The following is a 27,282-nucleotide window of genomic DNA, read 5'->3' as shown; positions in this document are numbered from 1 at the left end:
AAAAGGAATTCAGGAAGAAGTTCCGTTCGGACAACAAGGGAACTTCGAAGCAGAGGGTTCAAACCCCTCAATGGTAGAAGGGCCAGAACCAACAAGGCCAACAGAAATCGCAATACAAAGGCAAGCGCAATTCCAAAGGAAATGGGAATCAGGGCCAAGGCAACAACTTCAATAAGTCCCAGCAGAAGCAATGAGTCTTCACTTCCCCCAGCGCCGTTGTCCACTCCAGTGGGGGGAAGCATTGCACATCACAGGACAGAGTGGCAGGCCATTACAAAAGATCAATGGGTGTTGTCTACGCTGCAGAATGGGTACTGTCTTCGTTTCCACCGTCTACCTCCACCAGTTCCTCCGATGTCAACGTCAAGCCACCAGCTACAAATGTTAAAGAAAGAAGTAGCGACACTCCTCGAGAAATTAGCCATCGAGAGGGTTCTGGTGGCTCAAAGGGGGAAAGGAGTATACTCGAGGTATTTTCTGGTCAGAAAAAAGGGCCAGAAGGCAGAATACAGACCTATTCTGGACTTGAGAACACTCAATCTACATGTACGAAAAGAAAAATTCCGCATGTTGGCGCTCCATCAAATATATCCACATCTCAGGAGGGGCGATTGGATGTGTTCGGTGGACCTTCAAGACGCTTATTTTCATGTCCCGATACGACCAGATCACAGAAGATTCCTTCGGTTCCGGGTGGGGACCTCTCACTACCAGTTCAAAGTCCTTCCTTTTGGGTTGAAGTCGGCCCCCAGAGTGTTCACAAAGTGTGTCGCAGTGGTGGCGGCAGCTCTGTGCCGCAGGGGAGTCTTCGTATACCCATACTTAGACGATTGGCTGTTGAAAGGTCCAACTCCAGACGATGTAAGGAATCAATTCCAGACATGCATAGAGCTTTGTCAACGTCTAGGCCTGCATGTCGACTACAAGAAGTCGGTCTCCCATCCCACTCAGAAGATTCACTTCCTAGGAGCTCTGCTAGACTCCGAGGTAGGAAAAGTGTTTCCTTCGGAGGAGAGACAGTTTTCAATAGCGCTCAAGTGCCAGCAAGTTCTTCGCAACAGGTCTCAGAAAGTGCGAAAGATAGCCTCCCTCTTAGGGTCGATGGCTTCTTGCATCTTCTTGGTACCGAACGCCAGACTTCGGATGCGTCCTCTTCAGCAGGATCTGGAGGACAAATGGGACCAGCAATCAGATCGATGGGACGATCAGATCACTTTGTCAGAGGTAGCACGAGCTTCCATTCCGTGGTGGACGAAGAAGGAGAACATGCAAGTGGGAGTTCTCTTCCATCAACCTCCTCCTACGCAAACGATCATCACAGACGCATCATTGCAAGGCTGGGGGGCGCACATGGGTCCTCTTCAGGTGCAGGGTCTGTGGTCGTCAAAAGAAAGCACCTACTACATCAACTTGCTGGAGTTGAGAGCAGTCCACCTGGCTCTCAAAGCGTTCCTTCCCTCGATTCAGACAGAGGTGGTGCTAGTACAAACGGACAACACCACCACTATGTACTATTTAAACAAGCAGGGAGGAACCCGCTCAAGGACTCTGTCACTAGAAGCTCAGGGCATCTGGCATTGGCTTCTGGCTTGCAAGTTGTCGGTTCAAGCAGTCCACCTCCCAGGAGAGCAAAACGTGAGGGCGGACGCCCTAAGTCGACACTTCGAGGACAAAGAGGACTGGGTTCTCAACGACGAAGTACTAGACGACGTTTTCCAGGCTTGGGGTCGTCCTTCCATAGATCTCTTCGCGGACGACGTAAACAGCAAATGCCCAAGCTTCGCCTCGAGGTTCTATCGACCAGGAACGATGGGGAATGCTCTTTTGATCGACTGGTCAGGGGAATTTGTGTAGTCCTTTCCACCCCTTCCTCTGATCCCGAAGGTGGTGAGCAAGCTGAATCACTCGTGCACAACAATGATCCTGATTGCCCCCGACTGGCCGAGGCAATGGTGGTACACGGACCTCCTTCACCTGTCAGTGTCTCCTCACAAGAGGCTTCCGTGCAGGCCAGACCTGTTATCGAAGATGAACGGGAGGATTCACCATCCCAACCTTCCGTCACTGAACTTGGCAGCATGGCTCCTGAGGTCATTCAGTACGGCCATCTAGGACTGCCACAAGACTGCATGTCCATTCTGAGAGAAGCACGACGTCCCTCCACGAGACATTCTTACGCATGCAAGTGGAAGAGGTTCTATATGTGGTGCGTGCAGAATGGTCATAATCCGGTGAAGAGTCAGGAAGAGGCAGTTCTTCCATACTTATTGTACCTTGCTAAAGCAGGTTTGAAGTTTAACTCCATTAAGGTGCATTTAGCCGCTATAACTGCTTATAGGCGATCACCTTCACAAACCTCTTTTTTTCAGTTGCCAGCAGTAAAAGATTTCCTGCAAGGTCTGAAAAAGGTGTACCCTCCTGTACGGCCTCCTTCTCCTCCCTGGGAGCTGAACCTAGTACTATCAAAGTTGATGGGCCCACCCTTTGAGCCCATTCATAAAGCTACTTTACAGCATATTTCCTGGAAAGCGGCTTTTTTGTTAGCGATTACGTCAGCCCGTAGGGTGAGCGAAATTCAGGCCCTGTGTACTAAAGAACCGTATACAGTCTTTCATTTGAACAGAGTGGTGCTCAGAACGCACCCTTCCTTCCTGCCGAAAGTGGTGTCAGATTTTCATGTCAATCAGTCTATCTCTTTACCCACTTTCTTTCCTAATCCCTCTACTCCAGCTGAGAGGGCTTTACACTCTTTGGACCTGAAGAGGGTTTTAAAGTTCTATCTGGACAGGTCCAAGTCTATTCGACATTCTGATCAATTGTTTATTAACTATGGATCGATCAGAACTGGCCATGCAGCATCGAAGCGTTCCATTTCCAGGTGGATCGTTTCGTGTATCAAACTTGCTTACCAATTGGCGCAAAAACCTTTGGGGTTTACTCCTAAGGCGCATTCCACTAGAGGTAGAGCGGCCACGGCGGCTTACCTACATGATGTGCCCATGTCTGAGATTTGTAAAGCGGCGACCTGGAGGTCTGTCCATACATTTACCAGACATTACTGTCTTGATTCTGACACTAGAGCAGATACCCAGGTGGGCCAGGCCTCACTGAGGAATCTGTTCAACAGCTGAATTATTTGGCTGTCATCACTTGGTTGGGTCATATAATTCTCATTTACCTGCAGGTGGTTGTTGGGCTTGCTATTCTATTCAGTGCTTATGACTATTGATGAGGATTCCCTGGAAGAGAAGGATAAGTTACTTACCTGTAATCCTAGTTCTCTTCCAGGGGTATCCTCATCAAAGTCATAAGCAACCCACCCGCCTCCCCAGGTAAATGAGATTTTGTACTATTTCAATCTTGTGGTTGAGCCCTGTCTTCAGGGTTATGCAAAGAACAACTGACCTAACTGTCACCCCTGAGGCATGATGGGAAGCCTGGGGTCATGGCTGCCTTAAAGGCACGGTGCCAGTTTTTGTTGAAAATGGTTTCATTTTCTATGCTATTGTTTTGCAATGCAGCCTGAGGGCTAACAATGTCTATTTACAAGCAATTTTCAGGATTTATGAGTGGTCTACTCATTAAAACACAAAGTTCAAAGGTTATTTGATCTAATGTGTTTTCTTCTTTGGCTTCCTTACTAATTGCAGTGCATGTATATGTGTTTACATTGTTTTAGCCTCAGTTATGGAGCTGCATTGGTGTGAGAAAAATAATATATGTACATACATATATGTGGAGCGAGATATATGTGTTTTTTACATATATATTTTTATATTGTTTCCGGGGTCCCGCACATGGGCGGGAATATTCAGTGCTTATGACTTTGATGAGGATACCCCTGGAAGAGAACTAGGATTACAGGTAAGTAACTTATCCAAATCACCATAATTTGCAGAATCTAAATACAAATCTTCAGCATCAAAGGCAGCATAATATTTCAAATCAGAAAACAAAGCTTCTACGCCCTGAACATCCCAATCATCAGAACGTATATTTTGTTTAATTACATCCCCCATAGAAACTCTAAGAACATTAGGGACATTTATAACCTCTGTGGGCCCATGGATTTGAAATCTAATAGCATCTAAGACGGACCAAGCAGTGATATTAACAAAAGCCAGGTCCTTCTTCAATCTGTGTGATGAGGAATGGGGAGCCAATGTTCCATTATTATGTCGAATGCATGTTCTTTCTTCAACATAGTGTCCGTTGACAAGACGGAAAAAATATACCACAAATCCAATAGACATGAACAGGTAAATCGAAAAAAGCACCAACCAAATGTAGGTCCAAGGAGGAATCAAAAAATGTTTTTTAAACAGTGATGCAAAAACAGAATTTTTTTAAGGGGTCTTCGATGTGTGAGAGTCAGTGTCAAATGAAAATCTGGATTCTGTAGCCAAACAAGTCTGCAAATCGGGCATCGATAAGTCAGTGGGGTAAGTATATTCAGTCTCATTAAGGTGAGCATCAGGTGGTGAACTCAATAAAGGACTTGAAACTGCAGGTATCTCGAGGGCAACATCAGGCCTGGGAGCAGGAGCCGGGGCCAAAACAGAATTTCTCAAAATCAATAGACACGAGACTGCCGGAGTCATGCTAAGAAGAATCGGCCACTTTGTGTAGTTTGACATTGTCAATGGAGATATACCTTTTTTATTTACGACCTGGAAGTGGTGGTAAAATGACTGTTCTTGTGCCCTTCACGCCAAGCACTGGAACCGGAGCTCGATATGAGGGACCAAATTCCTTCTTGTTTTCGATCTTCTCCCGAACCAGTTCTCCTACTTAGGGTAGCCAGCCAACTACCGGAATCTGATGTGGAGGGCAAGTGTTCCTTTGCAAGACTGTCTCTCGTCTTTTGTAGATCCTGTAAAACATTGCAATGTTCACCTACATCAAAGGAGGCAGCAACAGCCGCCTGGTGTAGACCATCAAGGTCCGGGACAAACATCTTGATACCAAAGAACATTTCGTATGGGGTCCGCCCACCCAGAGACCTTCTAGGGAGATTATTAAGTGCACGTTGCACGCTATTTAGGTGGGCCAGTCGGTTCCTGCCAGTGCCTATAACCCTAGCTGTCAAAGACTGCTTTAAATCTCGGTTCATTCGTTCCACGACACTACCCTCAGGTCTGTATGGAGACAAAAACTTGACTTGGACCCCCAACGAAGCCATGGTATCCTTATACGCCTTAGAGGCGAAAGCAGGACCCTGATCTGAATGGAAGGTACCACAGGCAAAAATCCCTACAAAGACACACATGTCTCTTATGAAAGTTCTCGAATCAGCGCTGCAGTGTGGCCACACCCACACAAAGCGTGTGCATGCATCTGCTACTTAGATGTACTTATACGCAGTATCAGAAGAAAAAGGACTGCAGTGATCTAAGTAAACACAACCAAGTGGTGTATTAGAAATGTACAACTGTGTCTGGGGCGGACGTGCAGCAGTTGAAGGATTAATCTGCTGGCAAATGTCACATTGAAGGACATAATCACGCGTCTGTTTGTACAGTCCCCGCCACCAAAAACGTTGTTGTAGCTGAGATACAGTAGCCGAAACGCCCGCATGCGCAGACGCAACACCTTCATGGGCAGCTGTAATCAGCGTTGGCCTGTGGTCCGCGTTGGGAATCAACCTTTCACCAACGTCCGGTATTTTCACATTAGAGGACTCTCACACGCTGATGACCGAGAGTGTGAATTACATACACGAGCGGCAACTGCTCTTTAAACTCAGCCACTCGGACCCAGATCATTTTATGTTTTATTGTGCTACCCTTGGAGTCACTAAAATCATCCTGAATCCAGACTGGACACAGTAGTAAGAATCACTCACAATAAGAGTCGTCACATTAGGATCAGCATACTCCAATGCAAGCATCAGAGCACGGAGCTCTGCCAATTGTGCGGTATAGTCTCCGTGTGCACGACTCTGGACTTGAATTCATCATTCACCATGGTACCTATCACAATGGCGCAAGCAGAAGCGTATGCGTGTTTAGACCCATGCGCAACTTGCGCTGAACCATCAGTGTAAATGATACAATGGAAATCCTCCAAAGGTCGCATAGTCAATGGCGCAGGATGAACAAATTCATACTGCAAAAACTCCTGTGACTGTAAGGAGGCATAAAAAATAAACGTGACATCCAGAGACGTCAATGATGCTGATCATTGTATCCACCGTGGGTGCAAAGCTTTAGAATTTGGTACACTGGCCTTCGACACTGCCCCTAGTGCAGGATACGGGGTAACGACCAGCATGCGTTTTCACTGCGACAGTGCACGTTCCTTTAGAATCACCATTTGCACTGTTGACAAAACTTTTTCCACAGTGGAAAACCGCATTTCAGCCGAAGTGTACAATTGTGACTTGTAAGCAAAAGGTACTATGTCTCCTTTGTTAAAAGTAAGGTAAGTGAAACCTACCGCCCCAGGGATGATTCTTATCACCAGGTTGGTGTGGTTATCACAAGTCAGTAAGAATTTAGATTCTAGAAGGTCAGCCTGCAAAGATTGCAAAATAGCTGAATGTTCAGGCAGCCAGCACGATTTGGTGAAAGTAGGTTGTATCAAGGCATACAAAGGCTTGATACGCTGGGCATAATCGGTAATGTAAGTGCGCCCGAAATTCAAAAATCCCAGCAAGGACTGTAGTGTTGTAGGAGCGCGCAGTTGTGCGCATTTCTCCAAGAAGTGAGGGGTCAATCCACGGCCTTCATTGTTGAGCTCGTAGCCCAAGAACAACACTGTGTACTCTGCAATGTGAGACTTTGCAAAGTTAAATTTGTAACCGCAGTCCGCAAAGTTACAAATTATGCGGTCAACGCGACACAGTTGCGCCCAAATCTCGTCGTCTGTGAGATAGATGTCATCCACATCCGAACACGCATCTGGGTCAACTCTCATGCGAGACAATGCGGGCAGCAAACACACCTGGACTATTCTTGTAGCCCATAGCCAGGCATTTAAAATGGCGTTGTTTGCCGCCACATGTAAAACTGTATAACTGGTCCATTTGGAGCTTAGACCATCCATATTGTGGGCAAAAAAAACGTTGGATATGTCAAGCGTGGTTTACGCTCAAGACTATCCACTAAAGCAGAGCCGTGGGTATTCTGATAGATACATCTGCCGTGTGGATTCCTCACCTTGTGAATATCCCCTTGCGTCAGCAACATCCGGAAATTCTTTTTTCGTAGCCTCGCGCCGACGTGGACTCTGACGTCATAGAGACACGACCTCGCTCGCGACTCCGCCGACGTCACCGACGCCTACAATAGGCCCACGCCGGCGTGATGACATCAGTTCCCTTTTTTCCGCGTCGTCGACGCTAACGGTTTCGGGATACTCTATAGCCTTAGTACAGTGTTATTTTATTTCCTCGATTCTCCATTCTCGGATATTTGTGTTCTATTGTCATGTCGACAAAGAAGACCGGGTTTAAGCCTTGCAGAGAATGTGGGAAGATGATGTCCGTTACGGACCCTCACCAGGACTGCATCTGGTGTTTAAGTTCGGATCATGACGTCGATGGATGTTCATCGTGTCAGAAGATGAATCCGAAGGCTCTCCGTGAAAGAGAATCCAAGCTTCTTGTGGCCAGGCTTAAGGCGAGTAAGGTGAAAAGATCATCGAAGCACTCGAAGAGGTCGAAGTCGAGATCCAGGTCGAGGTCTCGGGAGGCGTCGGCTTCGAAGTCTTCGTCCGGTCACGCCTCTGGTTCTCACAAGAAGCACAAGAAAAGGAGGCATGGTTCCTGTCATCATTCTAGATCGAAGTCTCCCAAGAGGATGAGGTCGAAGGTGATTCCTCTTCAGGTGTCGGATCGAGAAGGTGAGGCTTCGCCTTCAGAGTCGGTGGTCCAGTCTCCTATTCCAGTTGCGGATCCGTCCCCGGCTCTGTCTCCGGCTCCGGAGGACACAGTTGGGGTTCCTGTTGAGGAGGAGGTTTCGAATCCTGTTGAGGAGACAGATTCGAACGTGCCATGAGGTCAGCCTGAGCATCCACCATTCCCGGCTCCAGGTCAGGACCCCTCTGCGTTTTTAAACGCGATGTATGGTGTCTTCTCGAGGTCGTGGTACCCCTCTGGAGCACCTTCGGGTCCCATGGGTCCAATGGCTTTCAATTTGGGTGTTCCACACTCATATGCTCCGGCACCCTTCATGCCGTATATGCCGGCTCCGACTCCGTTGTGGCAGTACCAAGCTCCACCGAGGTCGACGCCGGTGTCGACGCCGGCTCGGCCGAAGTCGACGACTCCGGTCCCGGCGTCACCGGCTCCTTTGGACTCTATGGGGCGGCCTTCCAAGCCCTCGGATTCGGTTCCGAAGTCGACTCCGGCGCCGTCGAATTCGGCTTTGGATTCGACTGCACTTCGAGTGAAGATGAGGTCTCGTAGAGAAGCTCAACGACTTCTGGATGAACAGAGGGTTGATGAATCATCTTCTGAAGTGGAGGAAGGTGAGCTGGAGGGGAGTTGTTTTGAAGACCTGGCGGATGCTAGTGGTCTCGAGTTTTCTCCAGAGTGGTCGTTGCCTTCAGGACCTGATGCTCCCTCCAGGGATGTTCAACCTTATCATGTTGTCATGAAGAAGGCAGCAGGACTTTTGGGTTTGATTTTGCCTTCTGTCGAGTTTAAGTCGAACTTGTTAACAGAGGTCCTCCATTCCCCAAGCTCGTCGGTGGAACCTTTGCTACCATTTAATGACGCTTTAAAGGATCCCATCATGGAGGTTTGGAAGAAGCCCTTTTCTGCTCCTGCAGTTTCGAAACGTGTGGCAAGGAGGTATAGAGTGGCTCCTGAGGATCCTGCTTTCTTATCTTCTCATCCTTCCCCTGAGAGTTTGGTAATTCAGGCCGCTTGCTCTAAGAAGTCGGTTGGGGCTTTTCCGCAAGTACCTGCCGACAAAGAGGCCAAGAAGCAGGATCAAGTGGCGAAAAAGGTTTTTTCTTCGGCCAGTATGGCTTTGAAGTCTTCTAACGCCACTTGCCTTATGGGAAGATACATTCATGCTCTTATGGACTCTATGCGTTCATTGGTCCCTAAGGTTCCTGAGGATAGTAGAAAAGACTTTGAAGAAGCTTTGTCTGACTCTCAGGCGGCGGCTCGTCAGGTCATCCAAAGTGGACTTGATACTACGGATTCTGTGGCAAGGATCATGGGCACGGCGGTTGCCACGAGGCGTTCAGCCTGGTTGAAGTCTTCTGATTTTTCAACTGATGTGCAGTCTGCATTGTTGGATTTGCCCTTCGATGGTGTGGGGCTTTTTGGAAAGAAAGCAGACACGGCCTTGGAAAGATTCAAGGACAGCAGGGCAACTGCTAGGTCTCTTGGCCTTTAGGTCAGGGGTACAACGACCAGGAAATTTAGAGGATTTGGCCGCTCTTCCTTTCGGTCGTATAGACAAGGCCAGCAGCAGCAGAATACCTTATATAGGTCTTACAGAGGAAAGCAGAGGGCACGTCCTTGAGGGCGTCAAGCCTCTTCCTCCTCCACCTCCTCCAACCCCCCAGCCACGGAAAAGCAGCCCTAGATCCGCCATTCAGGATCATGTAGGCCCAGTGGGGGGTCGGCTTACCCACTTTCTACGAGATTGGGAATCGGTTACATCAGATCTTTGGGTTCTCAATCTCGTAGAAAATGGGTATGCCCTTCCCTTTCGGGAATTCCCTCCCAATTACCCTCCTTGCCAGGGGTATTGCTCAGAGGAACATCTGTTACTCCTCCAGGAGGAAGTCCAAACCCTATTGAGAAAAGGTGCGATAGAGGTGGTTCCAGAGCAGGAAAGGGATCAGGGATGCTACTCCCGGTATTTCCTGATTCCCAAGAAGGATGGCAGGCTTCGTCCAATCCTAGATCTCAGGATCTTGAATTTTTATCTGAAGCAGGAGAAATTCAAGATGCTCACCCTTGCTCAGGTTCTTCAGGCTCTGCTGGAAGAAGACTGGATGGTGTCGCTCGACTTGCAGGATGCGTATTTTCATATTCCGATCCTGAAGTCGCACAGGAGGTATCTCCGTTTTACGGTGGGGTCGCAGCACTACCAGTTTGCGGTCCTTCCGTTTGGACTTACTACTGCACCTCGAGTTTTCACCAAGGTGATGGCAGTGGTGGCGGCGCATCTCAGAAGATCGGGGATTCCTGTATTCCCGTATCTGGACGACTGGCTGATCAAAGCGGAGTCGTCAGAGAGAGTGCTTCATCATCTGCAGGAGACAACACAGTTGTTGTTCAGGTTGGGTTTTTCGATAAACGTACCCAAGTCTCACCTGGTGCCCTCCCAGCGCAACCTGTTCATAGGTGCTGTACTGGACACGACTGTATGTCGCGCATTCCCTCCCCCTCAAAGGATTCGCGACATACAGGAGATGATTCCTTTATTCTTCAATGGAGCGGTTGTTCCAGTCCTGAAGGTCCTCCGCCTGCTCGGTCTGATGGCTTCTTGCATTCTGTTGGTCAGTCATGCACGCTGGCACATGAGGGCACTCCAGTGGTGCCTCCGCAGGCAGTGGTATCAACACAACGGAGATCTCAGGGAGTCGGTGAGGATCTCCCGAGAAGCTGCAGCGGATCTGTCTTGGTGGGGCGTGGAAGGCAATCTGTCTCAAGGAAAGCCTTTTCATCTGCCTCCATCAGTGGCCTCAGTGCTCTCGGGTGGGGTGCTCATCTGGGGGATCTGGAGGTCAAGGGCCTTTGGTCTCCAGAGGAAAGGTTGCTTCACATCAACCTTTTAGAATTGCGGGCGATACGTTTGGCGCTCAAGGCCTTCCTTCCTTCCCTTCGCGGTCGGTCAGTCCAAGTCCTGACGGACAACACGACTGCGATGTGGTACATCAACAAGCAGGGAGGAGTGGGGTCGCAGTGTCTCTGCAGAGAGGCTCTGCGTCTCTGGTCCTGGGTTCAGGACCATCAGATTTGTCTGATGGCAAATCATCTGGCCGGGGTGTTGAACGTTCGTGCAGACAGTCTCAGTCGGCAGTTCTCTGCCGACCACGAGTGGAGGCTTCACCCGGAGGTGGTTCACGACATCTTTCAGATGTGGGGGACTCCTCGGGTGGACCTGTTCGCCACTCGCGAGAATGCTCACTGCCTGTCATTCTGCAGTCTCCAGTATCCGATGCAAGGAGCCTTGGGGGATGCGTTTCAGTTGAGTTGGAGAGGTCAACTCCTTTACGCGTTTCCTCCCATACCCTTGATTCCTCGGGTTCTGAGGAAGATTCGGCAAGACCGGGCCCAAGTCATATTGGTCGCCCCGGATTGGCCAAGAAGGGTGTGGTATACAGATCTTCTCCACCTCTCCTCTCACCCGCCGCTCCGTCTCCCTCACAGGGCAGACCTCCTCTCTCAGATGGAGGGGCAGGTTCTACGCCCCCACCTCCAGACATTGCACCTTCATGCCTGGAGACTGAGCGGGGCAACCTGATTTCCTTTTCCCTCCCACCTGACGTTGTGGATGTCATCTTGTCAGCCAGGCGTGACTCCACTAAGTCCATCTATTCTTATAGATGGGCGAAATTTGTCTCGTGGTGTGGGGAAAGGTCTATTGATCCTTTGAAGGCCCATTTGTCTCACGTTCTCCAGTTTGCCCTTTCTCTGGCTCAGCAGGGTCTTGCTGTTGCCACGGTGAAAGGTTATCTTTCTGCGCTGTCAGCTTTTCTCTGTTTGCCTGACCAGCCTTCTCTTTTTAAGTCACCTGTGGTTTAAGGGCCTTATAAATAAGTTTCCTCCTGTCCCTTTTATTGTGCCTCAGTGGGACTTGAATCTGGTCTTGACCTTTTTGATGGGTGCTCCTTTCGAGCCTCTCCACAAATGTCCCTTGAGGCTTCTTACCCTCAAAACAGTCTTCCTCGTTGCAATAACCTCGGCAAGGAGGGTAAGTGAGCTTCAAGCTCTTTGTCACAAGCTCCCTTTCTTGTCCATACATGCTGATCGAATGGTTCTCAGGACCAGGGCTGCTTTTCTGCCTAAGGTGGTAACTCCCTTCCACCTAGGGCAGTCCATTACTTTACCTTCCTTCTATCCTCCCCCTCACCCTTCTAAGGAGGAAGAGAGACTGCACCGTCTGGACCCTAAGAGGGCGGTGTCCTTTTACTTGGACAGATCCAAGGACTTTCGTTTGGAAGACCAGCTCTTCGTTGGATTTGCTGGCTGCAAGAAAGGAAGAGCGGTCCATAAGAGAACTTTGTCGAGATGGATCGTCCTCTGCATAAAGATCTGCTACTCTTTGGCCGGTAAGGAACCACCAGAGGGTATAAGGGCTCATTCTACAAGGGCTAAGTCTTCTACCTCAGCATTGGCCAGAGGTGTGCCTGTAGAAGATATTTGTAGAGCGGCGACTTGGTCTTCCCTCCACACATTCGCGAAGCATTACTGCTTAGACTCCGAAGTGAGGAGGGACGGTCACTTTGCGCGCTCTGTCCTTCAGGATTTCCTGGTCTAGAAGAGTGGACACCCTCCTCCGGGAGTGGGGACTGCTGTGGGACTCTATTCACAAGGTGAGGAATCCACACGGCAGATGTATCTATCAGAAGAACAAGTTACTTACCTTCGGTAACGCTTTTTCTGGTAGATACTATATCTGCCTGTGGATTCCTCACTGACCCACCCGCCTCCCCGTTGTCCACTCTTCTGTGCCAGAGTTACTGTAATGTAATGTGTATATATTATGTTGTCAGGATAATGTTTCAATTGCTTTCCTGCATTTGCTTAACACTGTGTGTTTTGCCTTGAGTATTGTGTACTGTGTATGCTTTGCATATTTCTACTGTCATTGGTCCGTCCGTGTGCCTCGATGGCACGGAAAAAAGGGCGGAACTGATGTCATCACGCCGGCGTGGGCCTATTGTAGGCGTCGGTGACGTCGGCGGAGTCGCGAGCGAGGTCGTGTCTCTATGATGTCAGAGTCCACGTCGGCGCGAGGCTACGAAAAAAGAATTTCCGGATGTTGCTGACGCAAGGGGATATTCACAAGGTGAGGAATCCACAGGCAGATATAGTATCTACCAGAAAAAGCGTTACCGAAGGTAAGTAACTTGTTCTTCTGTACTGAACAGGTACGGCAATGCGAGTTCAAATGCCGGTAATCCAATACCAAACGGTACGAACCGTCAGGCTTGGTCACAGCAAAAAGTGGGTTATTCATCGGTGACACACAAGTTTCAATTACACCTTGATATTCCAATTGTTCAAGGATTTCCGCAACGGATCCTTAGCACGTTGGATGGGATATTGAGGTTGTGGCTGAGGCATAGACCATAAGGGAATCTCTTGGTGTGGGGAAAGTTTATCCCAACCACAGTGTGTACGGTACAGAGCCGGCGCAAGGGCTTTAGCTCACTCTTCTGCAAAATTCAGCGAATGCTCCTTTGAGACAGTGTGCGCGAAACTAGGGAGGATCACCTCCTCCCCTCTTGGAGCTGCGAGAACAAAAGGTGGGGGCCAGTCAGCCTCCGCTAACAAAATGTCATAGGTAGTTGTAAGATTTTCCCAAAATACCCCTTTTATGATACGTTGTATGTCATCTTCAACTAAAAGGACAATTTCATAAGGTCTATCAGGGGGAACTACTCTGGTATCAGCTGTCTCCACAACAACATATTAGTTAGTATATGTCACCTTCAGTAGTGGACGCAGGGCCTTTCGCACTATGGTAATCTCCGCCGCGCTGTCAAACAACGTCGGCGCCCATGTCTGATTCCGAAGCTGCTTTCTCACTATCTGTGGCATATCTCGCTGTTAAAGCGGGTAGTTTCTTTTTCTGAATCAGGGGTCTCTTCTGTAAAGAATAACCCTGCTTGCCTTTTCCGTCTTTCTGGCGGGGCTGGTCACGCGTCAGCTGGCCACCCCTACCTCTTCTGCCGCTTCCACCACCAGACGATGGGACCGATGTGTCCTGTAAAGAACGAGGAGAGCGTTGATCAGGAACCTGAAATCTATCAGGCGACTTAATCGTAGTGCGGTTGCGCAAATCATATACGCGCTCAGTAGACGCAGGCACTGGTGACTGGGACACGGGACTCCTGTTTCTGTTGCTCTTTCCCCTGTATTTTATTTGTTCCAATTTTTCTTTGGAGCTGAGGGTTGAACTTCCGTTTCAGACTCCGTACCCTGGGTCTACTTTTTATCTTTAGCACTAAAGGGCTTGACACCTAAACTATTTTGGCTAATAGTTTTATAGCCACACTGTACCGCCCTCTTTGTCATCATTTGGATTCTCCTTACCCAGGAGACAGAACGGCCGGTCAGATGTTACCGTGACCGATATATGTGATACGGGGTGGTGTATTGAGTACAAAAAATGAGGTGGCTGCTGAAAAAGCAGTGTTAAGGTGGTAAGAGTGTTAATGTGAGGGAGAGTAAAATTAGGTGTGTCGGGTAGACAAACAAATTTTATTAGTGCCTTCCAATCCCTAAGGTTTAAAAAGCAAGTGTGAGTGCGGGTTTTGAATAATCACCGTACTTAATAGTGGTCGACATGTTTCTGCATTATATCGAACATAGTTTCAAAATGCATTCTTCAGGACCGTGTAAAAACACTGCTACTTATAGTGATGGAAGTTAAAATTAAGATCAATATCACCTGAGCTTCAGGTACATACTCAACCGAATACTGTTGCATCGCACGGTATTGGATCCACACAGAGAGACAAACAAACAAAAAGAAAAAGAAGAACATGAAAGTGTCATATTCCCATGAGTAATATACTGTAATGGATACACATTCACATGTATATGGACAACCATTTCGAATTTGCAGACTCACCCATATATGGTGGCTGAGAGGCTTCACCCCACCTGGCTGCAGCGCAGGTATGAGGAGCACCGCTCTAAAAACAATTCACAAGTGACATTTAGAGCTGGAATTTGAAATTAAAATGAATTCACAGGGAGGCAGATTCTTTAGTGCATCCTTCAAAATATACGTTAGTATTGTGCGGTGCTACCCGCCTATGTTCTACTCCATCGGAACGACAGAGATGCGGAGGCCGGGTTAAGTTGAAAAGAATGATAATGAAAAGCTTGGCTCTTCAGTGTTTATTCGCAAACCCCAGTGATGGTAGCGTGATCGCTTTCAGGACAGCGCGTTTGTAGCGTGATCGCTTAGCGTGTTTGTGTTGTTAATCACCAACGCGATGGCTGTTAGACCGCCAGCATACACATTAGGATTCTCAGCGCATTAGTCCGCTGGTCGAATAAGCAAACAGACGCGCGATCACTTTCAGGGCAACGCCTCTGTATTATAAACTATCAGCGCGGTAAAATACAGGCAGAAAGCGTGCGCATTGTGGGCGAGCGCTCGCCTACCTGTCCGTCGGTGTCTCCTGGCAGTCAACTGTACTGTCTGGGGGGGCACCGGCGCTTCTCAAAGACGACTGTATTATGCTTTCTCGTTCAGTCCAGCAGAGAAACAGTCACGTGATGTGGTTCAATCACGTGACACCGGGCATGCTGGGACATGTAGTCCCAAACTGAAAATTAATGAATAGAGTTGGCAACAAAGCATATTGGTCTGGGCGTAAGTTGCGCATACATATAGAGGAGCTCATGGTTCCAGGAGTATTATGAAAAAACATAATGATGTTGTAAGGGTACTGAGAGGTAAACTAGCGAAAACCCATGCGATTAGTTACATTAAGGCTCAGACTGAATAAAATAGAGTTTATTATAGGGACATCCAGGGAATTGGCTCATTTAGTCCCTCTTTATCACTGTTCAAGCGGTACACCCACTTTTGTTCGATTTTGAACAGGAAACGGCTAATGTCAGTACAAGACAGGGGTATTTGTGGTTGTTCCAGGACAGTCCAGCAAAAATCATAAAAAAGCATTGGTCGATCTTGAAGACTGGCAATGACGATATCGCTTTACCTATTTTTGCCTTCAAAAGAGGACAAAATCTAAAAGATCAGCTGGTCCACACACGTCCACGCAATAAAGAACCGAGGCAAGTGGGTACGTTGTGGGACTTACCTCCAGTTATTGGACACCATCCCTGTGGGGCCTGCACTGTCTGCCCCCAGACTTGTAAATCCATTGAGGTCGAAATTGGGACCAGTCGCCCTTGGAGACAAAAAAGATTTACAAACTGCAACAGCAGTAACCTCATATACCTGATAACATGCCCATGCCCTCTCCGATACGTTGGCATGACGACCCGAAAAATCAGGACGAGGATACAAGAACACAAAAGTACAGTGCGTTGCAGAAAACAGGCCACTCGTTTGACCGCACACTTTCTGGAGAAGGGCCATGGCCCTGATGATTTTTGCTGGACTGTCCTGGAACAACCACAAATACCCCTGTCTTGTACTGACATTAGCCGTTTCCTGTTCAAAATCGAACAAAAGTGGGTGTACCGCTTGAACAGTGATAAAGAGGGACTAAATGAGCCAATTCCCTGGATGTCCCTATATTAAACTCTATTTTATTCAGTCTGAGCCTTAATGTAACTAATCGCATGGGTTTTCGCTAGTTTACCTCTCAGTACCCTTACAACATCATTATGTTTTTTCATAATACTCCTAGAACCATGAGCTCCTCTATATGTATGCGCAACTTACGCCCAGACCAATATGCTTTGTTGCCAACTCTATTCATTAATTTTCAGTTTGGGACTACATGTCCCAGCATGCCCGGTGTCACGTGATTGAACCACATCACGTGACTGTTTCTCTGCCGGACTGAACGAGAAAGCATAATACAGTCGTCTTTGAGAAGCGCCGGTGCCCCCCCAGACAGTACAGTTGACTGCCAGGAGACACCGACGGACAGGTAGGCGAGCGCTCGCCCACAATGCGCACGCTTTCTGCCTGTATTTTACCGCGCTGATAGTTTATAATACAGAGGCGTTGCCCTGAAAGTGATCGCGCGTCTGTTTGCTTATTCGACCAGCGGACCGACACGCTGAGAAGTACAAGGCGCAGGCCAATTAATAACGCGCTGCTCTGAAAGCGCTCGCCTCTTTGTTTGCCCACCCGACCAGCGGACTAATGCGCTGAGAAGCCTAATGTGTATGCTGGCGGTCTAACAGCCATCGCGTTGGTGATTAACAACACAAACACGCTAAGCGATCACGCTACAAACGCGCTGTCCTGAAAGCGATCACGCTACCATCACTGGGGTTTGCGAATAAACACTGAAGAGCCAAGCTTTTCATTATCATTCTTTTCAACTTAACCCGGCCTCCGCATCTCTGTCGTTCCGATGGAGTAGAACATAGGCGGGTAGCACCGCACAATACTAACGTATATTTTGAAGGATGCACTAAAGAATCTGCCTCCCTGTGAATTCATTTTAATTTCAAATTCCAGCTCTAAATGTCACTTGTGAATTGTTTTTAGAGCGGTGCTCCTCATACCTGCGCTGCAGCCAGGTGGGGTGAAGCCTCTCAGCCACCATATATGGGTGAGTCTGCAAATTCGAAATGGTTGTCCATATACATGTGAATGTGTATCCATTACAGTATATTACTCATGGGAATATGACACTTTCATGTTCTTCTTTTTCTTTTTGTTTGTTTGTCTCTCTGTGTGGATCCAATACCGTGCGATGCAACAGTATTCGGTTGAGTATGTACCTGAAGCTCAGGTGATATTGATCTTAATTTTAACTTCCATCACTATAAGTAGCAGTGTTTTTACACGGTCCTGAAGAATGCATTTTGAAACTATGTTCGATATAATGCAGAAACATGTCGACCACTATTAAGTACGGTGATTATTCAAAACCCGCACTCACACTTGCTTTTTAAACCTTAGGGATTGGAAGACACTAATAAAATTTGTTTGTCTACCCGACACACCTAATTTTACTCTCCCTCACATTAACACTCTTACCACCTTAACACTGCTTTTTCAGCAGCCACCTCATTTTTTGTACTCAATACACCACCCCGTATCACATATATCGGTCACGGTAACATCTGACCGGCCGTTCTGTCTCCTGGGTAAGGAGAATCCAAATGATGACAAAGAGGGCGGTACAGTGTGGCTTCTGATGGGAACTATTTCTCCATATGCTCTTGAGCCTCTACTTGGCCTGCATTCACTAACACGGATGATGTCCTCACTGGTGTCTTTTGTGTAGTATTGATGTTGTGATCCACTCTGTTTGACTAATTTTTTGACCCCCAGGCACTTTTGTTGTGAAAATATTGTATTTTGGGGCATGTACCTGGTTGGTCGGTAAACTCGCCCTTAGACCCTCCTCCCATTGTTTGTTGTGTGCGTAATAGTTTTATAGGCAGCTGTAATAATTCTCTGTAACTGGCGGGGTTTGTCGGCATCTGGGACATCGCTTAAGGCATTAGCCACCTGAAAGTTCACCGCATCTCCCTTTACATTAGAAAGGACGAGATCAGCTACTACATCAAATGTGCCAAAGAGTCTCATTCCCAATTCAACCGCAGCCTCAGGTCCGTGTTCGTCCTGAACGCGCTTAATGACCGTTGGAAGGACAGCCATTGACGGAGTGCCGAAGCACCTCGTGTACACAGCCGCAAATATTCTCCCCCATGACTCAGTCATCGGCTTCTGGTACCAAGTCTTTGGGTAAAATAATCGTAAGAATCCTGTGTTTTTCAACGGGAGTCGAATTAGGAAACACTGCTTCCAGCTGGTCAAACTTCTCGGCAAGCCAAAAAGGCATATCATCCTTATCTTGGGGATGCTTGCCCATCACCGCATTGACCATCACGGGACTATGCTTCATTCCGCCCGGTCCAGCTGGAAGGGCCGCAACACCAGGGGCCCGCCCTGGAAATTGCGGGTAATATATTGAACTAGGGCCCGAATAACACTAATAGAAGAGTTATACAGGATCCGTAATTCAGCAACGGCAACTTGCCCCGAACGAGGGTGCGCGGTGAATCCAGCCAAAACCGGCCAAGAAGCGCCTGGAATGGACAAAGGACCCAATCTAGCTGTCGTTACAGTGTGGCAAAGGGCGCCATCAAACCAAACTCGGTGCTGCCATGCAGAAATTGGAATCTCCTGTGTCCTATAAGGAACATATCCCTGGGGCACGGCTGAGTGAGCGTAAGTGTGAAAAACCTGCGTAACCGCATCTGCTGCAGGAAATGTCGCCCAAGAGTAGAATATCTCAAACGGGTAAGCAACCTCAGCACTTACAACCAAAATCACTGCCATGCCCTCCAAGCCAACATTATATGCTTACAACCAAAATCATTGCCATGCCCTCCAAGCCAACATTATATGCTTGCAAATGATTGTGAACCGCAATGCGACTTTGTTGCGGTATAACAATGTCAGCCATAGTGATACAGAGAAGAAAAAGGTACAATGCAAAACAAAGTAGCACAACTGGGTAGTAATTCAAAAGGAAACCGTTTGAAAAGATTCAAGCTTGAAAAGCCCTATGTAACTATAGGTAGTTTTGCCCGACACTACTATTATCCGGAAACAATAGTGAAGGAGTTAACCCCATGCGCGCTGCGGGTTTTCCCGCTGTGCGCTGACTTTTTTATAAAGCTGTGGTTCATGACGAGCTCAGCTCGTCATGAGCGTACGACAGGCGTAACTCATGATGAGCTGAGCTCGTCATGAGCGTTGAAGGGGTTAAGGACTGATAGAAGTACTACTCAAGTGTCATGTAATAAGTCCACCATCGTTAGGGCGCCATGTAGCAGGGATTCTGCTCCTACACAGAACTGTGCATAGAGACTTGGAACCTCAGTGAATTAGGGTGTGCCAAAACTCACCGTACTATCCAAAATCCCCAACCAGACTAGTAATCAGTGTCTCATTGGTTCTTCCATACCCCCAATGATTAGACAACCCAGAACATGGAACTTAGAATACCTCAGGCAACGTACACATGAACACTCTTTCGTCATACTCTCATAACAGTCCAAAACGGGAAGTAAATATAGACAAGTGCAAGTTTTAAATATTTATTTCTAATGCCGTGTTCTCAGGCGCAGTATCTTAGCTAATAAAGCAGACATATTATAAGCAACAAGATTATCAACATAGTCACTATTCCATAAAATACAAAGGGAGAAAGTATGGTAAAATGCTAAATGAAAAAGGCTAGATTACACCTAGATCTCACCCTCCCTTGCTAGTAAGTTATTTTATATCTATAGAAGGTCTCTTGGGATTACAAGGGCGACCCCATACCTCTGGTCCTAGCAGAAATGGATCACATCATTTTCTACACCAGCTCTCTGCATGCGAATGTTCTCCAAAGTGTGTTTGAGCATGCCTGTGCAGTGCATTATTAAACACGCCAAAATCAGAGGTGGCTACAGCTGCATATATGTTATGTCTAGAACGTGCACTGATCAGACTGAACAACAACCACTGTGTTGAAATAACCTTGAAGGCCTCGGCACTCACTGTTCAGACAAAGCTTACCAAGCATGGCTGCTACCATAGGAAAACATATTATTCTTGTGTGAAGCAAAACAGTCTGCTAGACTCTAAACATTTATAATAATGTGTGCCGTGTGCAAAGGCAGCAGAAAGGAAAAATGTTGTTTAAACTTCTAATAAGCTCATGCTAACTTAACACAGTGTAAAGGCAAGGCCCATCTCCATGACAATCCAATTCCTTTAACCTTTACAATTCCTTGGCTACTTCTTCGCGTATCATCATTGGGACCATTCTCATTTTGTGTAGTTTAGGAATAGCATCTTGTTTAAGAATGATCTCATGCTCAAATCCTTTAAGTGTACCTAACTGTTCTTTACATACACATGGAAACTTCTTTCCCATTTCTCTTCCAAGAGATATGTCTGTATCCAATAATGTCTATTTTCTCAACAGTAAAACTTTCTGGATTGATATCTGATGGAGATGAGTATTCACCTATTTTCTCTGTAATTGTATTCCTCCATACTTCCTCGTTCACTATTGTAAAAGGTGAAACTGAATCTGCATACATTTTTATTCTAATACCACCAATGGACATATTACATTGTGGTTTCCCTTTTGTATTTTTCTCGTCAATATTTAGTACAAATTTCCTTTCTTGAAGATTTAGTAAATGTTCTTGTTTTTCATTCTCATCTTCATTCTCACTACTACTTGAGCTTTTAGTATTATGAACACATTTTACTTAAAGATTCTTTCTACGGCAAACCTTTGCATAATGTCCCATTACTCCATAATTCATGCACTTTTGTTTAATGGTTGGACATGACTTACTGGACGCTAAATGATCTTTACTGTCACAACGGTAGCATCTCCACTCAGTTATTCATTTTCTCAGTGTTATTCGTTTTCCACTTTGAGTCATATTTCTTATTATGTTCAGGTTTCCGTGAACCAACTTTACATAAACAAGCCCCATCCTTGTCTGGATGTTGAAGTTCATTAGCGTATCTTTTAAACATTTCTGCTTTGCGTACAATATTAACAACTTTGTCTAGTGATGAATCGCCATTAATCCATAACCTCTCCTGAATAGTATTATTGTTGCTATGTATAAATAATTGATCTCTAATGAAATCACTGTGATTTGTACCAAACTTGCAATCAATAGCTAACTTCTTTAGTTCTGCAACGTAATCATCAACTGCTTCACCTTTAAGTTGTTTACGTTGAAAGAATTTATACCTCGTAATTCCAATACAGTTTTTTGGTGTAAAGTATTTGTCTAGATCTTGTAACACTGGTAAAAATACTTTAGCATCTCCAGTACCAGCACTTTTAGGCATTCTATTGAAAGTTTTAATACTATTGGACCTAACGATAGTAAAAGTATTTGTTCAGCTGACATTTTCTTATTCTCATCAATTGCTGCAATGTAATTATCAAAATACTCTTTCCATGCAGACCACTTCTTGGTCGGTTCGCGACCCGTAACCCAAAAACTATGGGGAGGATTAATTGTAAAATTCTGTTGAGCCATAACTCCTCCATACAAATCTAATAATTCTTAACTTAGAATACTTGCTGCATAGAACTTGCCTTTGAAATGTCAAAACTTTTCTTTGAAATTCACTAAAAATGCATATTGCATTTAATAATATAGTACAATGTATAACTTTCCCACCTGTTTCCTGTTTTTTCTTAGTGAAGATCATAATCGGGAGTTTTTTCTCCCACGTCATTATTGACTTTGCTGCGTTGTTGTGGAAACTGAAATTGACCAAAATATAAAAAAAACAAAATGGCCACTCCCTGGGGTCACGTTGGGTGACCCAAGCGTAATTACACTTCACATTGTATCAGTTAAGTCATATGTTGCATTCGCTAGAAGTAGTAAGAAAGGGTGTGAGGGACCACCAATACCCCAAAAAATTAGCCCGAAAAATAGTGAGGAGGGAGGAAACCGTGACAAGAACCAAAAGAGGAAGGTGCAGTCACGAACAGCCACAAGAATGAACATTTAGGTGTGCTTTCATAATCGCTTTGTTTCTGCTCTGCGCACTTCCCCCTTTCTCTCCCTGTCCCTCCCGACCTCTCCACGTCTTTGCCAGTAACCTCGTAGGCGCCCACGCACCTGTTAGAGCCACGACCCTCCGGGGCCGTGGCAGGACTCTTCGGCTCGGCTCTGGGACGGCTGAACTTTATCTGGTCCACTCGGCACAATGCTTGCTCTCCTCCTGCCGTCTTCTTTTCTCCACGTCGGAAATTCTTCTCGCGTAGAAATAACCTCTCCCTCTTCTGCCACGCCTTTCGTCTCTTCTGGTTGTCTTTCTTCCAATAGTAATGCCTTCCCATACCCCATGTGACCTCCCACATGGGTTGTAATAGCGTTACTCTTAAAGGGGCCGCAGTTGTTACTCTGGTCTCTCGTGCCGCTTGAAGGTGCGTCAGTCCCTTCACTCCATATGGGCTGTAAATAAAGGAGGGGGGAAATGTAAGGCGGAATACAGTCTTTTCCGTCCGTTTCTGGTCTCCCCTCATCCTGGCTAGTGGCTTCCTATCGCACCCTAACCCCCTTTTTTCCCGTTCGGGGAAACACGGATTACGTGAAAGGAAGTCAGCATTTCCGTTTTCAGTTCCCTTCCGATGCAATATGTCATAGGAATAGGGTTGTAGGGATAAGAACCTTCGCAGAACTCGCGGTTTGTTGCCCTTATTACGACTCATCCACAAAAGGGGCGCATTATCTGTATACAGGGTAAAGTATGTTCCCTCTAAGTAATAACGCAAATTGTCTATCGCCCATTTGATGGCCAAGCATTTCTTTTCAATTGTCTAGTATTTCTTTTCTCTTGGAAATAGCTTGCGACTAGTAAACAGCACAGGGCGTTCTATATTGTCCTCGGTACATTGGGAAAGTACAGCCCCTAAGCCTGCTTCTGATACATCAGTTTGCAATAAAAATGGTTTTCTGAAGTTAGGTGAGACAAGGATAGGACTGCTAGTCAGGGCTTCTTGAGAGCATAAAACGCTCTCCTGGCGGTTTGGGGGGATGTACCAGATCCTTATTCTTTACTTCTTTTCTTAGCATGTCAGTTAAGGGTGACGCTATCTCGGAGTAATTAGGTATAAGCCAACGGTAATAGCCGATTAAACCCAGAAAAGATCTAACACCCTTTTTAGTAGAAGGGAAAGGAATATCCATGATTGCCTTGATCTTTTCCTGTTGGGGTGCAATGACTCCATCCTCTAGGAGGTATCCCAAATACTTTACTTTGGTGAAGCCTGCTTTGCACTTTTTGGAATTAACATGTAGTCCTGCCATTTTGAGTGCTTGAAATACCTCTCTACAGTGGGAAAGATGTCGTTCCCAATTGGGACTGAATATGATGATGTCATCAATGTATACTGATGAATAGGTGGTGTACCTTATTCATGAGACGTAAAGTCGCTGGTGCCCATGTAATCCGAAAGGTAATAAGGTGAACTCATATAGGCCAGTGGGGGTACTGAAGCTGTTTTCTCTTGGTCTTCCTGTCTCAGTGGGACCTGCCAGTATCCCTTAGTGAGGTCGAATGCGATTATATACTGAGCTTCACCTAGTTTATCATTTAATTAATCAACTCTGGGTAAGGGGTATGAGTCGAATTCTGATATGAGGTTAACCGCTCTGAAGTCTATACAAAAACGGATGGAGCCATCTGGCTTTGGAACTATGAAGATAGGAGAAGACCAGTTACTATGGGATGGCTTTATAACACCTAGCTTTAACATGGTCTCTATTTCAGTGGTAACATCGTCCCTCCTAGCAGCTGAAATTCTATAGAGGTGTTGTTTCACTACTTTCCCCAGGGGGTGGTGATGGTGTGCTCGACCAAGGAGGTTCTACCAGGAAGATCAGAGAAAATGGAAGAATTCTGTAAATGCCGCTTGGACATTTTTTAGGAAGGGGTCCCAACCATTTCTTCAAAAGGTTTATTGGATAGATTTGGTTTTTTTTTGGGGACAACTGTAACCGATAGGTCGATTTTGTCAATATCCTCATAGGGTCCTTTCCACTCTGCCTGTTTATGGGGTAGGGAGGGGGGTATGTGTACGAGACCCCAATCATGGAGGTTAAGCTGTCTCCATTTCTTCCTTCTGTCATAATATGTTTGTTGTTTTCTTTGGGCTCGTTCCAGATTTGCTGAAGCAAAGTTTCGTAGCTTTTGTAGACGTGATCTTAGTGCTTGGGTATACTCGAGAAGGTTTTGGGTATCTTCCTGTGTCTCTTGTTCCCATGCCTCCTTTGTCATTTCCAGTAGTTTTCTGGGCTGTCTTCCTTAAAGAAGCTCAAATGGGGAGAAGCCCAGACTGCTCTGGGTCTGACTACAGATAACAAAGAGAGCGAGGGGCAGAAGCATGTCCCATTCCTTTCCTTCGGTAGACAACATTTTTTCAAGGGTAAGCTTTAAGGTAGTGTTCTATCGCTCACATAAACTGTCTGTTTGAGGGTGATATGCTGATGTTCTTATCTGGGAGATGTTCAATGTTTTACAGACTTGTCCCATAAGGCGAGACACAAAGGGGGTTCCCTGGTCTGTTAATATTTCTCTGGGAAACAGTTTTTCACTGATGATCTTGGTGTTTGATGCTTGTAATGAAAAGGCCTCTGGGTATCGGGTGGCATAGTCGGTTATGACTAATATGTATAGATACCCCTTTTTAGGTCTCGGCCTGATCCAGCGCATGTGCTTGTCTGGCCGAGACATTTTGTAGCTGCTCGGAAAAGTGCTATTTTACCGGCGACCAGCTTACTAACACACGCGCAAGAGCGCGCATGCGCGTAATAGCAAGCTGGGGGCGGCAAGGTAGGACTTGCGGTGATGCGCGTGCCCACCACTCGCGGGGTGTTTTAATTTGATTTTGCGGCCGCGCAGCTTTACTTTTACGGCCACGCCGCCAATGCTTGTCTTCATTCTGCTTTTGCAATGGCGGCCGCGAGCAAGTATAAACCATCCCCTGCCTTCAGCAATGGCGATAGCTTTTTTGGCTTCTCTCCAATTTTGTTTTTTTTCTTCACATGCTCGTTCTTTATGTAGTCTTTGATGTTGTTTATTCTCTTTAAGAAACTGCTGCAAAATATTCCTTTTCGTGGTACTTTCACTTTCAGTGTGCGTCTGTGGAAACGCTCTGGTTTTGTTTATTCTCTTTAAGAAACGGCAGCAGCAGTCTGCACTTCCCCATGAAGTCAAATTTGTTCAGAGTTCTGGTCAGCTGTGGATAATTCAAGTTGCCTGCGTCATCAGATGACCGTCCTCAGCGGAGTTCTCAGGCGGTGAGATGGGTTCTTATGTTCAACTTGTGGGTTCCGACGCATACTAAGACAGCTCGATGGGTTTAAAGCTGGCTGCACTGATGTGTGTGAAAGCTTCGGGACACGAGTATACATCCAACATGGCCCGCTCTGCATACATTCTTCCGGCCGACAGGATGAGGAATACTCCTGTCACTCAAGAGGCAGTGCAGTTCAGTCTTTGGTGTCCGACATATTGGCTGTTAGTAGTTTCATGTTTTGTTGTAATTAAAGGAGCCCGTCCTTTTTTTTTTTTTTTTTAGCTTATTGTATCTGACCAGAAGGTGAGCTGTTTCCTACTGTGACCCTATTAAAACACGGACAGACCAATCTTTTTTAAGAACACTACAAACTACTTGCTACCTTAATTCTTAAAGCTGAAGTTTGCTTGTAATGTCGCAATCAGTCTGTCCTCGGAAAACCGCAGCTCTGCAGATATATTCCCTTCCGGCACCACAAGGGGAAGTGCTCTGATTGTTCTCAAGTGTCCGAAACCAGATTTTAAAGCTCTGGTTTCTGTGGCGCTGGGTCATCAACGTGATTATACTAAATTCGGTGCTCATGTAAAGCTCCCCAATCCCTTCGGGTCATGTTTGCGCTATATAAATATGCGGAAAAAAAGGGGTTGATCGATGTAACCAAGAGTTTAGTGTGTGTTTGACTCCTTTCGATAAATAGTAGTGAGCAAACACACAGGAGAATTAAATGTGCCATAATGCATTGCCCGTCTGCCGTCTGTACGATTTATTAAACTGGGTGACATGGAAATCCACAGTGGTATTGCAGTATTTGTTAAACAAGTTAACCACTGACATTCTGTACTTCAGACTCTATTGCTTCCAAATAATTTATACATGATATGTCCATGGTAACGGACCGACCTTAAGCATGGGCAAGCTTGGGCCCGAACCAGGGCGTCTGAATTTCAGATAGTGCAAACTGAGCTTGCCTCTAACGAAACCTGTTTTAATCATACATTTTGAGCTCGCCAGCGCCTTTTCATTCTATTAACGCGCTGTATGAACTCTCTTGCACCCCTTCATCACTTACATACACACCCTTTCCTCCTTGTAGTATTTCTTCAGCCTGGCAGGAGTTTAGAACTCTGCCTCATCACTTTTGAAGTAGGAAACTTAATCCTCTTGACAAAGGTGTTGAAATGTTGAGGGCTGTCTGCTTTTCTTTATGTCCATAAAATAAGCAAATTGCTGCAAGGAGTGTGTATTTTAAATTGTTCAATTTGTTAAAGAGAGAGACAACACGGAAAGGACCTTTAATAATTCTTAACACCTTCGACGCTGATGACGAGCTCAGCTCGTCATGAGGTACACCTCTCCTACGCTCATGACGAGCTGAGCTCGTCATGAACGCATAGGTTTCCGTTTGCGGTTAGCGCACAGCGGAAAAAAGCGCTGCATCGATGAGGTTAAACAAATTGTTTTAAATACCCTTTTCCCTGGCTTAATCTATTTTTAATGTGAGTTGTGTGAGAGTCTGTTACAGAGATTTTGCAGATAAATGCTGTGTTTTAGTTTCATGCAACATCCATGAAAAAAATTCTTTTAGATCAACCTCACAAATGCGAAATGGGAGGGAGTCAA

The 27,282-nt window shown here is 46.3% G+C and overlaps 1 protein-coding gene across 16 annotated transcripts in view; it reads left to right on the top strand.

The window, feature by feature from the left end:
* LOC144772508 (uncharacterized) overlaps positions 1 to 27,282 on the top strand; it is a 94,188-nt gene that overhangs the window by 46,389 nt on the left and 20,517 nt on the right. For 3 of the 16 annotated variants that reach the window (XR_013599777.1, XR_013599775.1, XR_013599781.1), the window contains exon 4: positions 25,543 to 25,663. The exons of the other annotated variants lie outside the window; for them this stretch is intronic. The gene's annotated coding sequence lies outside the window, so the exon portion shown is untranslated. The remainder of the gene's footprint in view (positions 1 to 25,542; positions 25,664 to 27,282) is intronic. 16 annotated transcript variants of the gene reach the window in all.

The sequence above is a fragment of the Lissotriton helveticus genome, chromosome 8 (assembly GCF_964261635.1).
Source record: "Lissotriton helveticus chromosome 8, aLisHel1.1, whole genome shotgun sequence".
In the NCBI taxonomy this organism is placed as follows: domain Eukaryota; kingdom Metazoa; phylum Chordata; class Amphibia; order Caudata; family Salamandridae; genus Lissotriton; species Lissotriton helveticus.
Note: the sequence above shows the minus strand (reverse complement) of the source record. Positions and strands in the feature narration are given on the sequence as shown.